General features: G+C 38.2%; 1 protein-coding gene across 2 annotated transcripts in view; it reads left to right on the top strand.

The window, feature by feature from the left end:
• cntfr (ciliary neurotrophic factor receptor) overlaps positions 1-17298 on the top strand; it is a 204246-nt gene that overhangs the window by 19624 nt on the left and 167324 nt on the right. Inside the window, exons 1-2 of one of the 2 annotated variants that reach the window (XM_026298387.1) lie at positions 10143-10160; positions 14241-14281. The gene's annotated coding sequence lies outside the window, so the exon portion shown is untranslated. Of the gene's footprint in view, positions 1-10142; positions 10161-14240; positions 14282-17298 lie in introns of those variants that run through there. The other variant, XM_026298385.1, reaches the window with a different exon arrangement.

Raw genomic sequence — 17298 nt, 5'->3', positions numbered from 1 at the left:
TATATATATATATATATATATCTCCATGTTATATGGATATATATATGATGATATGGTGACTAATTCTGTTTTTTTTGTGAATGCTGACCCCAAAATTTGTTCCACTGGCTGTTTAATAACAAGCTGTCTTCACAGTGTTATCCTCTCTGGGAACAGAGACCCAGAAAGTTCAAAAAGGAAAAAACTATTTAGCTGTGTTGCACCATATAATTTTGTTTAACCTTCCTTTGACTGACTATATATGTACAGAAACTAAATTGTTGCAAAAACAAAAGTTGTTTTTGAGTCGAAATGTTTTACCATTCATCCAAGTGGCACCTTCAGTCTGAGGGAAGTTGGATAGATGTCCCAATTTGTCCTCCAGGCTGGTTTCACTTCACACCTAGCCTGAATTGGTTTGTAAAGTGGAATGTAAGTAAGGTGATAAGAGTTGTTAGGCCCTCACTTAACCTGTAAGTTAGTTTCACTTCACATCTTGCCTAAATTGGCTCGTTAGGTGAACAATGGAAGTGAGTGGATGAGTGGTGAAACATTATGACTCAACAACAAGAAGTCAAGTTGCCATTATTCACCTGGTTCTTGAGAGAAAATCATGTTTTGTTGTACAGGTGATATGTGGAGTGTCAGGGACGGGCAAAAGGTGGCATTCTGCAATCTCACTACTGCGTGGCAGTAAATCTTTCACATTTTACAAATTGCACCTTTTAATCTAGCACTAGTATTAATCATGCTGAGGCCGATCTGGATATTTGGTTTGCACTGATTCATGTATTCTTACATGGTGGGGAAAAAAAAAATCACTATTTTGATATTAACACAGTTGTCTTTCTTCCCTTGACTGATTTTAAATATAGCTGTCCTTTAGTGATACTGGCTTGGTGATTGGAATTGTACATAATAGAAAATGCACTAAATAAAATAAAAAATCAAGTCTATAAAAGTTTTAATATATAGATCTTAATATAAGTAAGAAGAAATGTGGCCAAGCCTTGCAGCAAATGTTGGAGGAAGTTAGTGCTGTGTGTAACCTATTACGATAAAGGTTACACTGTCTTTTCTAATCCCCTTAAAATATATTTGGTACAAAGCTTAGCAGCATTGGTAACATCTTTACAACACATTTCTGTAAACACAGCCTGTGTGGTAAACTAATATTATCAGACCCATGTTTTTCTCTTATTACAACAAGGAGCTCCTGCAATTTTTACAAGTAAATCATAATGGGAAACTGATCAGTTAGATTTATGGCAAACTACAAAAACCTATTTGCAGGGTATAATGATATCCCACTGCACTACAGGAAAATAAGAAAAGAGCAGCTAGGACTTCAATTGAAGCACTAACCATAAAGGTGGTATCAAACTGAAACATGAAATGAAAGGAAATACACCACATTGCTATGTGGCTAATTAATTAATCATAGAAAATCTTGTTATCGGTATTTATAGGCATTTTGCTCTTTCTGACATTTGTGTTAGCCACTAAGCCAAAAAGCTCAACAGTGAGCTTCATTTAGGAAGATTGCACTCAGCAGCTTTTTCTTCTTTCAATAAGTGTTTTTTTTATGATATAATTCCACAATTACACAGTGAGCACAGAAAAAAAATAATTGAAAAAAAAAAACATGGAGTGCTCTTGTGACTTACTAGTGCAAGCATGTTCCTATCATGTGGCTAGTATTACAGTGATTAACTAAACAGTAACAGTAGTTCACCAATTAGTGCTGAGTTGTCACTTTGTCACCAAGCTTCTGCAGCCAAATATTTAGCAAAAACATGGATTTTACAGCCAGTGAAAGTGTGAAATACCTCAGCAGTTTAAGATGTGTGAATAACATGAGCTGGAAATTGTTCAGTGAGAACACATCTTTACACCCAGTTCTTTCCAACATTAGTTTCCCATTAAGGAGGCTGGGCCTTGACTTTTCCAAAATAATTTAAGAATCACACTGAAGACTTTACAAAAAGCATTTTTTTTTTCAGTTTTATAGGTATATGGCTAGAAAATTATCTATTTATCTAATTCCATATCTTACTTAGCTTACCTTAAAGTGCTTTACATGCCTTACATGTCTCCATCTTGTTCATTCTTGCTTTCACTTGGTCACTTGGTCTTACTGTTTAGTGTCATTCCTGCACAATTGCGTGATGCTTTTTTTTCTCTTCATCCTGTCTCCATCCCTCATTGTTTGTATCTCTGTCTTTCTCTTACATCTGTCGTTCCTTCTATCTGTCAGTCTCTCTTGTCTCTTATCTCTTTCTCATGGGTCTATATGAAATATTCTGGCCGGGCTCTTACAGGGAACACATAATTAGAAACCAGTGAACCATGTCTCCAACACAGGGGCTTTTCTCCTATCTGCTTGGGGAAGGGGGTTTGAAAAGGAGGGGGACTTGGGCTGTAAGATATCTTCATGGTCAGAGTATTACACTGGTCTGAAATGGTGGTGTCCTACAATACATTTAGATAGATAAGAGACGAAGAGAGAGGAGTGGGTGGGTGAGGCAGAATGGATAAATGGATTGATAGATGGGGCATGGGAGAGAAGGGATAGAGGAGGATGAGGGCCGTCGACGCTGAGATGGAAAGAGAGAGTTATGGCTTGTCTCCATTAGCTCTGGTGTCCACAGCCAGGGCTGACAGTGGTAGGGTTCATTGTTTGGTTTTTATCTTCATTAATTAGCCAGCTTCACTAAACAAGATTAGGATTTTAAAATAACAGGACTTGAGAGAATAAAGCTCAATAAAAATGACTGTAGCAGGTGGTAACATAAACAACACAGCTGTTAAAGATTATTTCTTGTTAAATGGCAAATCTGCCATTGTCCAGACACCTTTGGCCAGGTGGCTTTGAGCATGATGCAACAACATACTCTAGCATCACTCAGCCATATTCAGTACACACATTAAGTAAATGTGATTTCTCCTTGACTAATTGTTTGTGTTCTGTTGAACACAATACCTGTGTACAAGTTCATCTACAGCCTGTTTTCCAATATTAAAACTTTGTCAAGTACCTTTTCATCCCATACAGGGTCCCTGTATATGAGACACAGAGTTTTCAACAGAAAACAGTCTAAACAACTCGGATTGGTATTTTCTGCTAAGAGCAACAGGTCTGGTGACGTAGTATATATAGAGAGAAAGTCACACGTAATAAAAATAAAACCAACTCTATTTTTATGTGTCATGACATTTGAACAAATCTTAATTTGTATTATAAAAAGGCACTTGTGCATTAGAATTTCACACTTAAAGAAAAAGTGAGTGCCACATTAACTGTATTGAATTAACATGCTTTCAGAGATGCAATTAAATATTGCTAGACATTATCCTGGCGAGCTGCATGTAAAAACGCAATTGTCTGAGAAATGCAGACTGGATATTAGTTGGACTTTACTCCTAAGAGCTCAGCTGTAGAAAGTCTGGATAGCCTCTAAAACAAAGAGGTTAAGGGTGACATGGGTCTCATGACTGTGTCTTAGTCAATGTGGACCAACATCAGATAAAACATTGGCCTGTCTGCTCAGTGAGATGTTACTGCATCAGTTGGCGTAAGAACTGTAAGCATTTTACTGGATGACTGATTATTCTCACCATTTAACAGTGCAAAAATTGGAAACTCATATGGGGAGCAGTGGTACTTGTCAAAGCACCAGTATTTGAAAATCTGTCACAAAATAGTGAATTATTAATGAGTTGACTTTAGTGACAAATTGATTATCAGTTGTTGTCTGTTATTTTTCCATCCATCGACTAATAGTCTAACTGGGCACTGACTGGGTTGCATTTATAATAATTTAATACTATAGTGGAATTTGCACTTTAAATTATTCGTCAACACCCCCATATGCAATATTTGATCATTGCGACACCTCTTTACCTTGGCCACCTTAATGAAAACAACCTTGGGTCCACTATCTTACCTTAGTCTTTCAATAATCTACTGTGATATTATGCAATAACTTGCTGTACTCCAGTAGATTCACTGCGGTTCTATATAGTGTGACCATATCTCATCATGATCAGCTATATTACGATGGCAGTGTGACCTATGCCATATTGTAATTTTACTGTACCCCACTTTATGAGTTCACACTGCAATTCTCCTCTAATCTAGTGTGTGAGTATGCCTCTAATATGTGACCATGGTGTGACTTTTACCTGACTTTGTCCCTATATAGCTTTATTATGTTGTCATTGTGTGACTAGCTGGTTATGGTTAGTGCTGACGGCTTATTGTTGTATTTGAAAAGGACAGAGGAGCCTGTGGGACAGTTTTCATCACCACGTGTCCTTGGAACACACAGATGTTCACACATTGTCACACATGACGATGCACACAAATAGACACTCACCCAGTGACACAAAGACACACACCTCACACACATGTGACATACCCGCATGCACTCTATTTTTTATGAGCCCTCCCTTTTGGCTATAGCAGGAAATGAATGTCCGGCAGCTAAGGCTGTTAATTAACATTTATGGCTGTAGATGACCACTGAATTGTTAGACTGGGTCTTAGAGCCTTCATGTCAAAGCAACCAGGGTATAAAAATCCAATCTCTGTCCCTGACTCTCTGCCAAAGTAATGATAGTGGATCATGGTGCTGATTTGTTTTATAATATGAATCTAAACACCACAGATCCCCTTTGGTGATAGAGTATTGGTTTGTCCCCATAGATAGTATGCATCTGTGGATATATCTGTAAAAGGATGGGGATGGTTTGTAGAGAATTTCCATATGTTAATGGCATATGGGATTTCATATGCTTCTCACTGCATGTTCATTTGTTTCCTATGTCTGTCCATCAATCTGTGTTGCTATTATCACTTATGTTTGCAATATTGCTATGTGCACACACACATTTATGCATAAAACCAACCAGCCATCTGAGTCAATTCCAATCACAGCCACAAACACCTGTGTGCCAATCTTCCAACAGTGTTTTGTCCATGCCTGCTTCTCCCTGGCCAAAGGAAACTGTGTGAGCGCAGCATTTGTGCTCATAAGTCAGTTTGTTCATGTGTCTGTGTGTGTTAGCAGTCTGACTCCCACAGATAAGGTGGCAGTTATCTTATCATGCTGAGCCAACCTACCCTAAACCTTCACAAACCTCTGGTGTCACATTGCGTTGGCTACCATCCCCTCATTTTCATGTCAATTACACACCACTTTGCTCTCTCTGTCTCTGCCCTCCCTCCCTGCTGTCTATATCCCTCGATTTGCTCCCCCCACCTTTTGATCGGCAGTTAAGCCCATTTTAGTCCACTATTGTGCCTCTGTTCTCCCTTCATGCCTCCGTTTGTCTCCCTCCAGCCTTTTTGATCTTTCTTGGTGTCGATCCACTTGGCTGTGTGATCAGTCTCCTCCATCTTTGGCCAACTTTGACAGGATTTGCTTTCCTGCTTATTCCCATTTTGCCAGCATGTCAACCTCCCACCCTCCCCCATTAATTCCCTTTTGTTTTCCTTCTTATTTTCCTGTGGTCCCTCTCTGTCGTTGATAGTCCGGAAGAGGTGACAGTTCACTTTGATGGTGCTAGTTCACCTCACTCAATGTCATGATTTTTCTCACTTTCTCTTTTTAACTTTCTAATCCTCTCTCATCATCCAGTCCTTTATTTGCCTCAAAGATGACAGTTTTATTATTAATCTGTCAGCCATTTTACCTTCTTTTTTTCTAACTACCTGCCCTCCATCTCTGTTTCTGCTTTTTCTCCTGTGTTGCCTAGGGGTACTGTCACTCTGTAGTCACTTTTATCCAGCTATCCAGCCCCTTACCTTAAGCTTTGTCAGTTGTTCCTAAATCATATAAGATAAGTTTGGTAAGAAATAGTTTTGAAATGATCCACACTGTCTTGGTCCCATTTCGGAAAGATGTTTTTTTAGAAAAAAACATAATATCTCATGAACAGTTGCCATGTTTTTTCAAATTACCAAATGCATTGCCAAAAAAAAAAAAAAAACAGGTCTGGTGTGTTTCTAGGTTAGGAGGTGGTAGGTGCACAGTACTAGTTACTCTTGTCTAGCCATGATGAGCAAAGCAAAATTTGTTGGCCATTTTTGCAGAACTGCTTTATTTTTATTCTTTTCCTATTTTAATTACATTAGGCTTTTATCTTGAGATTATCATTTGTCTTTTGCATATTCAGATTCATTGTTTGTGAATAATCAGTTGAATATGATATGTTGAACTAAAATAGTTCAAATTCAGTGTCTCAGCCCTGGGTTATGGCTGTGATTATCTCTCATTTTAAATAAAACTATCTCTTTCTAATAGTCCATCTTTCTCCATCTCCATAAACATTTAGCCATTCCAAGCCCTCCCCATATAACTCCTTTCATCCTGTTTTCATCTCTTACCAAATATGACCATCTTTGTCAAAGTTTCAGCTATCCTCCCTTTTTCTTCTATCAAATAAAGCCTTTCAACTAATTTAACCTAACATCACTCCTCCCTTTCCTCTCCCTGCCCTTGCATTCCCATCTCAACCCAAGTCAGACACTTGTTATAAAAAGTCAGAGGAGAGAACATAATCAAAATTTTCTTTTTATCCCCCATCCTCATTTTTTTCTTCTTTGTTCTGTCTTGCCTCTGTCTTCTTCACTCCATTCTGCTTTGACTTCATTTACATCTTGTGGTGAAGAGGTGGACACAATGATGAGAGGACTGAGCACCTCCTAAATATCCCTCTAGGGTGTCACTTGTCTCTCTTTGTCCTTCTCACTGGCTTGAGGATTCATTATTTTTTGCACATTGCTATTCTGTGTTTGTCTCTGTCTCAGCTTTTAAGATGAAACCTTTTTTATCTCTTTAGATGTTTTGCAGCCAGTTTTCTTTGATTTGCAGAAAAAAAAAAAACTAGCTTTCAGGCATGCCAGTATTGTCACAAAAATGAAGCCACTGTAGAAAACACTAATTTCTTGCCAATATATGTTAAACCGAGGCAAAAAAAAGCCAGAAATAATCATACAATATGAGAAAATACTAGCACACTAATCGATAATGAGCTTTATTTCAGTGCCAGAAACAAAACATTTTTGAAGTGTCTGCCTCAGTTTGAGCCATCTGATTTATCTACAACACTGTTCACAGTTCTGACAGACATGGTTTTACAGGGTAAAAGGGTGAATGTTTCCTGGTAACAAGCAACAGCAGCTTTCTTGACAATACAATTTTCCCTGGATTCCCTGGATTTTCTAAGCATAAGAATAACATCACAATTCTGCCTCTGACATTAAGGGCTGACATTAAATAAACCCTTTCAGAGTCAGACTAAAAGTTTTGTTTGTGCGTTGCTTTACTGAGGCCTACTGTTTTTTTTTTTTGTTTGTTTTTTTGCCTTTTCATTTTTAAAAACACTTTATGTGCTTTGGTGAGAGGTCTTGTTTTCAGTTCCTGAAGGGAGCAAACATTGGCGTCTCATTGTTTATCAGAAGCTACATTGACATTTGTTTGGATTCATTTCACAATGAACAATGTACAGTAATCACACAACCCTTAAGTCAACACAGTTTTAAGAACTAGCTTTAAACATTCATCTTCTGCGAAGGTATTATTTTCTAATTTAGCCTTGTTGTATAATTTATACACAGTTTTAACTTAAGATCTGATTGATTTAATGTCACTCAATTTTGTATAACTAGGTGCGTTATGGGAATGCTGAGTAAATTATGAGTAATAGCCTGTGGTCATCCTTTCTGTGTTGGTGTGAAATTAAAGGTTGTTCTCATTACATGATTGTCTTGTAAGAAGTTTAAATGTCAGACTTTAACGCAGTGCTGTCTATTCTTTTTCTGTCATGGATCTCATTATCTTTAGTCTCTCCTTTTTTCCACTAGAAATGGCTATTAACTGAGTGCAGATTGCCTGCATTCAATTATCTATTTCTTTGCATGTTTGTCAGTGTAAATAAAGTGTAGTGACTATATCTCATGTGAGACTGACAGGTGATTGAGTGGGACTTTGACCAACTGATGACCTTTCGATGCTGTCCTTTAGAGATGGTCATACTGAGGAACATCTTATCTTGTAAAGCCTCATGGTGTGTCTGTCTATCAATGGGAGGTAACAGAATGATGAAAAAATACAAACATGTAGTGATAATGGTAACTAACTGTACATGTTTTTTATACTTATACTTTTTTTTTGCTTTTTTGCTATTATTTAAAAACACAAATTCCAATAAACTATAGATGTCAGATTAGGGATTAAGTTCTCCCCTCTGAGTCCTGATGAGTTGGTTCTATCCAGTAATCCTGCCTATTGTGCATAGGTAAGTCAATAACTGGGATCTGCATGTTGCCAATAACCAAACACTATAGAAAGATAGCTGGAAAGCTCTTCCCTCGCAAAAACTATTAAATAAAGTCAGCCTGATATGCAAAGCAGTGTGTCATTGTTGAGCTTGTAACTGCTGTTTTAATGACCTAAAAAATGTAAAATCAAATGATTGTGAGGAACCACCACTATGTAATTAGGCTTTCACATAGCTCTGACATTTGCACTACACCAATATGCATAAGAAAACGAGCCTATACATATCATGCTGCTTCAGTAATTTATACAGTGTGATTAGAGATTGTGAGACTCCTTGCCCCACTCTCCTTAATTGTCTAGATTGTTCTAATGCTTTGCTTAAAACAAATAAAATGTTTCTTGGACATGGGCGTGATTTGCACTGATCAGCCATAACATTATGACCACTGACAGATAAATAAAAATAATAATAAAAAGATAAGTCAGATCATCTCCCAAACTAGAGATCTTGTTGGGTGTTCCTGGTCTGCAGTGGTTAGTAGTGACCAAAAGTTGTGTAAGGAAGGACAAACAGTGAACAGACGAGAGGGTCATGGGTGTCCAAGATTCACTGATGACAAGGTTGACCTACAGTCAATTAAACTTTCAAATTTCAAACAGACTCACAGAAGATGCAGAGTGAGCTTTAGTGACACAAGTGCCAATCTACTGCTGCGTTGACTCCTGTGTTACACAGTGTTAGGCCGGTGGTCATAATGTTTTGGCTGATTAGTGTACATACAATTAGTGATATTAACCAGGGGTGCACTCTGTTTTGCATAGGCCACATATCCTGGCATACTTTTCTTCTCCTTCTGTCTGGCTGTAGCTGACAACTCTTCCTATTTCCTCACCAGCTTTATGTAGTGAAGTATGATTTTCCTAAACCATCTCTTTCTGTTATTTTATTCCTTTGTCATTACATTACAGTATGACAGAAAGACTCCCACCCATTACATTAGATTGAACCGAGAGAACAAGATCCAAGATAAAGCATCTGTTGCAGTGATGTCAGATGACAGTTATGAAGCAGATTATGAGGTTTATAGTCTGAACTCTCTGCCATCAGTTTACCCTCTTAACCTATGACATCTCGACTACTCAATTTACGTGTCTTTTCTTCTTTCTGTCTCACTTTTTTATTATCATTATTTTGAAATTGTGTTCAGGTTTATTGTTATATTATCCCAGTGCTGTTCCAACAGCAAATGATGCCAAGCTTTTAAAATGAAACCTGATAAAATCCTAATGGTTTTGTTTACTTATATATTTTAAGTGGAAGATCAGCAAAATTAGTTCAGGGTGGGACTAATAATAAAACTTTTAATTACTTGAGCCATAGTGCTTACATTTTGAAGAGTTTACGTCATTCCGTTTCACTTTTACCCACCTACTCCTAATATCCTTCTGTGTTGTTCTTGATTAGATGTAAGAATGCTTATCAAGCCACAATATCCTCTATCGTATTAAATACAGAAATAAGACATTTGAACAAATCTGCAAAAAATGTAATTGATTGACGACCTGCTGACTTCCACTGGATTCATCTGTCACTTTTCTGGCAAACATATTCGGCAAATAAACTGGCAGAGCAACCTGTTCTTAGTGGGTTTAACTCTAACTATGTGCGCGGTTCATTTCTCTGTCTCCCCATGTTCTTTTAGCCTTCATCTCCTTAACCTGATCCCCTTGCTTGCTAATAATAGCCCTGGCTTTAACAGAAGAGGCAGGGAAACAGAGCAGAAGGGGAGATTTGGAAGACTGTTGGCTGGATTCGCTTTGGATTTTGTGCACTGTGCATTGGCTCCTAGGACTCCTTTTAGCCCATTGATTTGTAGTAGTGATTCCACTAGGGTAACCTTTTAATTCTGTCCTTATTTTTAGGTTGTTTGTGCAAGGTGATGTTTTTATACTCACCTTTTGGCTGTCCCAGATTTTAAAAATAAAAGCTAAGCATGTGAATGTTGCTGGTATACTCCTGTGTACACTCAGGAACATTTGTCAGTTGGCTTTAATCGAGACATTCAAGGCCATGTGATAAAGTAGTTTAGCATGTTTTGTCCTCCAGTGAAGAGTGGCAAGATGGTGTGCATATCATTAAAAAGTAAAAATACTATTTGACCTCATTCCTAAAAGATTGTTAGAGCTGAAGTGACAGACTAATGGAAACAAACGAATAACTGCAATCCCAGCTTTGGCCGGTGGCTGCTGTGAATCCCCCCTCTTTGCTGTAATCCTTCAGCCCTACAATAAGCTCACAATTCAGTAAAGACATCTGTTTGCGAAGTACATCATACATGGGTAGCAGACATGGCAAAATGTGTCTGTCACTGTTAGTGCTGATTGTCACAACACACAGTAGGAATTACATTTGCCTTGCTAATTAAAGATGCTTCTGGCTGGTTTAACATTAGTTGACCCAAGATAATAAAAAAGGTGGAAATGTTGACATTGAGCCAAGCAAGGTGAGAGATGGTTTAACACTTTGTCGAAATTTCCATTTTCAATAATTTTCCCTGCACTGAGTTGTGAAGGAATGTGGACATAGGCCAATTTACTGTGCAGGAACAAAGGTTTAAGATTTTACAAAGATCTGGATTATCTTAATCTTGACTCTTATTTGAATATTTTGATGATAAATCTCTTGTGTTGTCAGTAACATATGTACTTCTGAAGTCCTGATGCACAGCCGTGGTTTTTCCAGGCTTTATCTGGACGCTGAAATGAAAATCCACCCATACTGTGATGCTATAGTGCTGTGATTGAATATTATTAAAAAGTAATGATACATATGGAGCTTGGATATCTGTCACTGCAGAATTGGGGTGCTGTTATGGGGGCGTTGAAAAGATTCATGCTGAGTGGGTAATTATCTTCGAGAGTCTTCTCTCACAATTCACATTCACATTTCATCTATTTTAATCTGTCTCTCTGTAGTAGCTGCTGTATATTTAGCTATTGCTTTTATTCTCTTTTGGAATTTCTTTTTGTTTTTTTTCTTGCCTAATCATGCTTTCATTAACCACATAAAATATTTTTGCCCTGGCTCACTAATACTGTCAAGCTCCCTATCTGGAACTGCTTGGAGGCCTGCAGGATTTGTTTTTGCTGAGTTGCTTTGTTTTTTTTTTTTTTTTAAGTGTTATTATTTGTGTTCTTAGCTGGTGTGAAATCCCATTGTGTCATCAGGAGAGTTCAAGAACTGCTGAATTGGAAAAGTTAAAGCTGGTGTTAAGGTCTTGAAGGAGGAGGAAATTGGAGAAAACTGTGTGTGTATGTGTGCGGGCCTGGTATTACTGGTATAGAAACCCGATTACACACTCACATGTGGGGACTTGGCATTCCTCGTGGCACCAGTGTAAGTGAATTTCAGGGATTGATGACTTTGTTTGAGGTTAGGACTAGGCAGGGGTTAAGGTTAGGATCAGTCTTCAAGAAGTTAATGTAAGTCAATGAAAACTCCCCACCAGGAATGAAAACAAACATGAATGTGTAGAGGAGCAGGGAGAGTGTAATGATGGAAAGAGACAAAATGAAGAAAGCAGACAAGCAGAGAGGCAGATAGAGAAGCAACAAAAAACACAAGAGTGAGAGAGATGGAGATAAAATATGTGTACTTGTCTAAAAGGCAATGTTTCACATTATAGCATGTTCTGCAATGAAGCTGCATGGCAGCATCAGAAATTCTCTGCACCTTGAAGTTTTCTCCCTCTCTCTCTCTGCTTCAACCAGGCAGGAAGGCAGAGTTTCTTGAAATAAATAAATAGCCTTTCAGCCAGTGATGCCTCTAGAGAAACTGAGATGGGCTGCCTGGATGCTATGTAAAAACAGCAACAAAATAGAAAACAAGCAAAATGTCCTCTAACTGTGACACTGCGGTCAGGTTCAACTGTGGTATAAAATGTAAGGAGACATATCTGAAAAAAAAAAAATATATATATATATTATTATTGAACCTAAACTGAAAAGAGAAGGCAAAAATAGAGCTGAAAAATGTATTCAACCCATGCAATGAACTTATTTTCCAGGTTGCAGAGTGCACAAGTGAATCGTGGCCAAATCAGGATTACAAAGGAATTGATTGTTGTGATTACAGGAGGATTTACATGACAAGGGAATGGCAGGTGTTTTTTTTCTAATCTGTAAGCACTGTTTATACCTTTTATGGCCTTAATGCTCTTGCTGTAGTTAATTTGTTTGGATAAGTGGACTCCTTGTGCTCTGATCACTACTTTTAAGTCCAGGGAACATAATTGTTTTATCCTTGGGTGTCAGTTGTGGAGTTCCAGCAAACTGGTTTGCTACCAAATGAATTTTGTATCATCAATCTGTTCTGTTTTTTTTTTTTTTATAAGACAAACTCTTATTGTGAAGTTACCAAGATGATATCAAAATAGACAGTTAAGCAGATAGATTTTGTCACCATTTAAGCATTGAAAACTGGTGTGTTTTACCTTGAACCACATACACAAGTATGTGTATTTATGTTTTTGTTGTACGAACTGTAATGTTACAGCAGTAATAAGAGTCTCAGCCAGTGGAACAACACTGGCTTGTAAAGGTGGTGGTGGTGGTGACTGTGGGTGTTCCATGAAAGACTATACTTAGAGAGTGACTGAGGTCTAGGTGCCTCTAAAATTAAATGTTGACACGGGTATTGATCAGCAACCCTCTAAATCCCCTACAGTTGTATTACTGTCACTTTGAGGTAATGCTGTATAGAACAAATATGTTATTTGCAGTAAATTCGATTTGAGTGCACACTGACTGGTACTGGTTCAGTTGCTGCCTTTCATTCCTAATATTTTGAGCTATGGTGAAATAAAGCCTCAAGATAGCTAATTAGTAAGAGTGATTAAAATGCAACTTCTCAGTTAAGATGTAATTCTACTTTGGTATTAAGTTGACTTAATTACTTACTTATTTAGGACTGTTGTATTCTGTTGTACCTGTTCTGCATTATATTCCTCTATTCTCCAGTAATGGGTTTTTAGTATGGTTTATATTCGACACTAGACCACTTCATCAGGAGCGTGACGTGGTTGTGGTAACAGCCGTTTTACAGTGCAACAGATTTGGCTGATGTGCGTGGCAGCCTAAGTTACCATGAAGCAGAGCTAGTGTGGTTTTGTGTGTGTGTATATGTGTGTGTGTGACTAGCAGACAGTGTGAAAAGCGTGTAATAGGCTCACCTGTCCCTGGCTGCAGATTGATGGGCAGGTGGGGAGAATGGAAGCCAGATGGAAAGAATAGGAGAAAGTGAGTGCACAGAACTGCCTTTAGGGTGAATACATATAGATCTTAAGTGTTCACATACTGCCTGATTAAAGAATTAAAAAAAGAGGGATTAAAGAGAGCAGACTGAAGCAGTTTATTCAAGAAACATTGCTGGTTTGATGGGCAGTAATTAAGAACCTGTATAAGGAGAGAACTTTAGGAGAACTAAACTCCTGTGACCCATTCATGTCATTCCTTGCTTCAAAATGCAACTAATATAATATGTGCAAACTCTTCTTGCAGTAACTTGCTATTTCCATTTGAAGCCAACAAAATCTATTATTTATTTACTAATACATATTATTTTATATGATCCCTTGAGGGGTTTCTGAGCTTTTTAGCTGGGTATATTTTAACTTTCAACCATACTCATTCAAATTTATGTCTAATTACTGAATGATGTTTCTACCATGTTGAAAGACAAAGGGGAGAACACAACACTTTCCTTAATATCAACATAGATGCATTCTTTAAGGGTTATGACCAATATGCCAGATGTCTAAAAAGCGTAGGAATAGACAACTTGGCAATCCGAAATCCCTTTTTTTCATTGACTGTATTGGCTGTATCCTTTCTTAGCTCAGATATTCTAAACTCAAATCCTTTACTTCACATTTTGTGTGATGGTAGTGACTAACTCTAGGTTGTTTTTGACAGGGTGAAGACAAGGACCGTGTTGACATCTTATCCTGTTGAAGGTAAGTTCCTTTTTATTTTCGTGTATATATACTATCAATGTCTTTGCAGTACCTCAAGAGCACTGCAAGTCATTCTTTTTCCACTTTTCTTTTTTCTGGTTGAATTTAGACTTTATGTAGTGCTTTTCTTATTTGTGCTGAGTAAGTTTCACAAGCCAGAGGTCTGTGAAACTCATTTCATTTTCCTTACAAATAGACAAAAATGTTGCTCTGAGTGTTTATTATCCTGCTCAACCATATCACCAGTGAATCTGCATCGCCTTGTAAATTTGTTCTACTAGCCCATGAAATTTCCCTCACACCACTTTGAAGATGATAGTTTCAGTACTAATCCCTCTGTATGAGATCAGCAATGAGAGGCACATGTGTGAAAAATCCCAGAGGTACTGTGAACCTGTTTAGCATATGTGATAACATATGGCGTATAAGAGCATAAAACTTTGGCCCCTTGAATCAATTGTTGTGATTCCAAGAGTATTGTTGTAAAATTCACGTGTTACGATTCAACAAGCAATCCCAGCAGCTGTCCTGACCCCACTGTTGAGAACCTCTGGCCTGCTTGTATGGTGGTCTCCTTGGTTAGTAGCATGTCTGAGGCTGTATCTGCTTGCCGTGGTGACATGTGTGTGTCAGCAGTAGGATGTGTGTCAAGAGGTGTGTGTGTGTGCGTGTGTGCGTGTGTGTGTGTGTGTGTGTGGTGGCGGCGGGCGTTGAAAGAACTCCATGGAGGCGGATAAAGTTCCTCTGTCCCGAAATGCGAGCGACACACACACGCCGACGGTCAGATTCAGAAACCTCAGAAATGTGGGCATGCAGACATCACACACTGTCCTACAGTCACACAGACATGCACGGACACACACATGTACGTGAAATAGGCAGACGGAGTGAACACATAAGTAGACAGATCTCCAGATTCCATGCAGGCCACTGCCATGCATCCATACTGACAGCTCAGAGCTATAAGGTTACATACATGGAAGTCCAGGGCTGCCGCAGTGCTTTGAACATTAATAGTATGTGTACACACTTTTATTCACTCACAGAGACCTGAAGCTGAAGTTTAATGCCACTCATTTAAAATTAAGAAGAAGAGACTCCTCTGAACCTGACACATTTATTTTTATACATGAATGACAGATAATATTTGCATACAGAATTAGAAAATGCAAATTGTTGCTCACTCAGCAGCTGAAGCAGAGATCTGGGGGTTAAGAACCTTGCTTAAGGGAAACTTGACTGCAGTCGATGAGGGCAGGGAGAGCATTACTCATTTGCTTTCCCCAGCCAGATTTTCTCCATGCTGGTCCTGGGATTTGAACTGAGGACACAAACCTGCACAAGCTTTAGGCTACTGCTGACAGCCAGGTGTAATGCAATGTAATTACTCTGTGATTCTGTTTTTGCCGTAAATATAATTGAGTTCGAGTTCAAGAATTTATTCTGCCCACTGGGACGTTAGGCTTGCAGCACTGCATGTGTCATGTTGCATAATCACAATAAACAAGAGCTGAGATTCAGAAACACAAGACATATTAAATGGAATGGAAAGAAGGAAGGCTCAGGGGACAGACACTCAGGAGAGCGGCTGTTGCAGGTGAGACTGTTAATGGGATTGGAGATTAATTATTTCTAAAGTCATATTACTCCAGTCATGATACATCATCCATTATTCTTACATCTGTTATAAATTTGTTATTCCTGTTGCCTTTTATTTATATAACTGTGTAGCAAAATAAATGAGGGCAAAATTTTTATTTCGCTCTAAGCACAGTATTTTATTGGTTTGGTATGCAAAGTAATATTTTTCAAAATGATATAGTAGTTGGTCTGGTGAAAGTGAAAAGTCACGTTTTCCTCCACCCCCAGGACTCTCATGATTATATGGTTTTATGGCCTCTCGTACAAACCATATGTCCAGACATAAATGGAACTGTGTTGTAATGTGGAAATGTAAAAGTGATGAAGAAATAAAAGTTTCTTTTGAATTGGAGAGAATAGTCAATTTATATTGAGGTTTTATTCATTTAATCCTAATGGCAGCTTTTTTTAGCTATGCAGTATACTATGTATCCTGCACTCTGCAAATTATTCTCACTGTATCACATTGAGATACTGTGTGATTTCCGGCCCTCATGATCAGACTCGTGGTATTTATCTGAGCATTAATCCTTTGGTGAAGGGGACAGTATAACTGGCACCACTGGAACCATATTTCCCACAACCACTGCTGAAGAATTCATTCTATATAAAACTTCTTTAGAGGTGGTGAGACAGCTAACAACTTGAAAACTTTACTTAAAAAGGAGCTGAGATTTTTGACATTTTTCCACTGAATACATTTGGTATTTATAACTTAGCCACACTACAGAGTTTTTAATAAACCAGTAAAACCAATCTGTCACCTTATGCAGCCTACTCCACTCTTACAGGATGGCAGAAGTCAGTACCTAACTGAAATGAGTACACAGATTTAACCCCTGACGATCCATGTAGATGGGAACTTTTCTTTCCTCAGTTTCTGATGACTGGTAATGCTCTCATAGGCAGGTCGGCAAACTGCTTTGTAGACACCACCATGTCATCTACACTAGTACAAGCGCATACATCTCCTGACGGTGTGTGTGTGTGGGGTCGTAAGTAATGTGAGAGTGTGTTTTGATCCCTCTGGGTCGCCTTTTTGCCTCACAGTCACCGTCAGTGTCTCTTGCACTTTTGCTGTCTGTGTCTTTCACAGTACACACATATGCAGACACTTGGTTATTTTAGATCAGACTGACATTGATTTGTTCTAAGTGTATCCTGTCCCAGTGCATGTGTAATTGTGCAAAATTACAGCAAACTGACTGTTTTTGTGTGTTTGACCATTTTTTTGCCCATTTTTCTGTCATTTTATATTTGCATGATGTCTCTCTAGCTGTGCTGTTTTTCTCTTCTCTCTTAAAAAATATGTGCACACACCCACCTCTTAGAAATTATGTTTATACACTACTAAACTGGCTTTGGGACCAGATTAC

This window comes from Mastacembelus armatus, chromosome 12 (assembly GCF_900324485.2).
Source record: "Mastacembelus armatus chromosome 12, fMasArm1.2, whole genome shotgun sequence".
NCBI classification, from domain to species: domain Eukaryota; kingdom Metazoa; phylum Chordata; class Actinopteri; order Synbranchiformes; family Mastacembelidae; genus Mastacembelus; species Mastacembelus armatus.
Note: the sequence above shows the minus strand (reverse complement) of the source record. Positions and strands in the feature narration are given on the sequence as shown.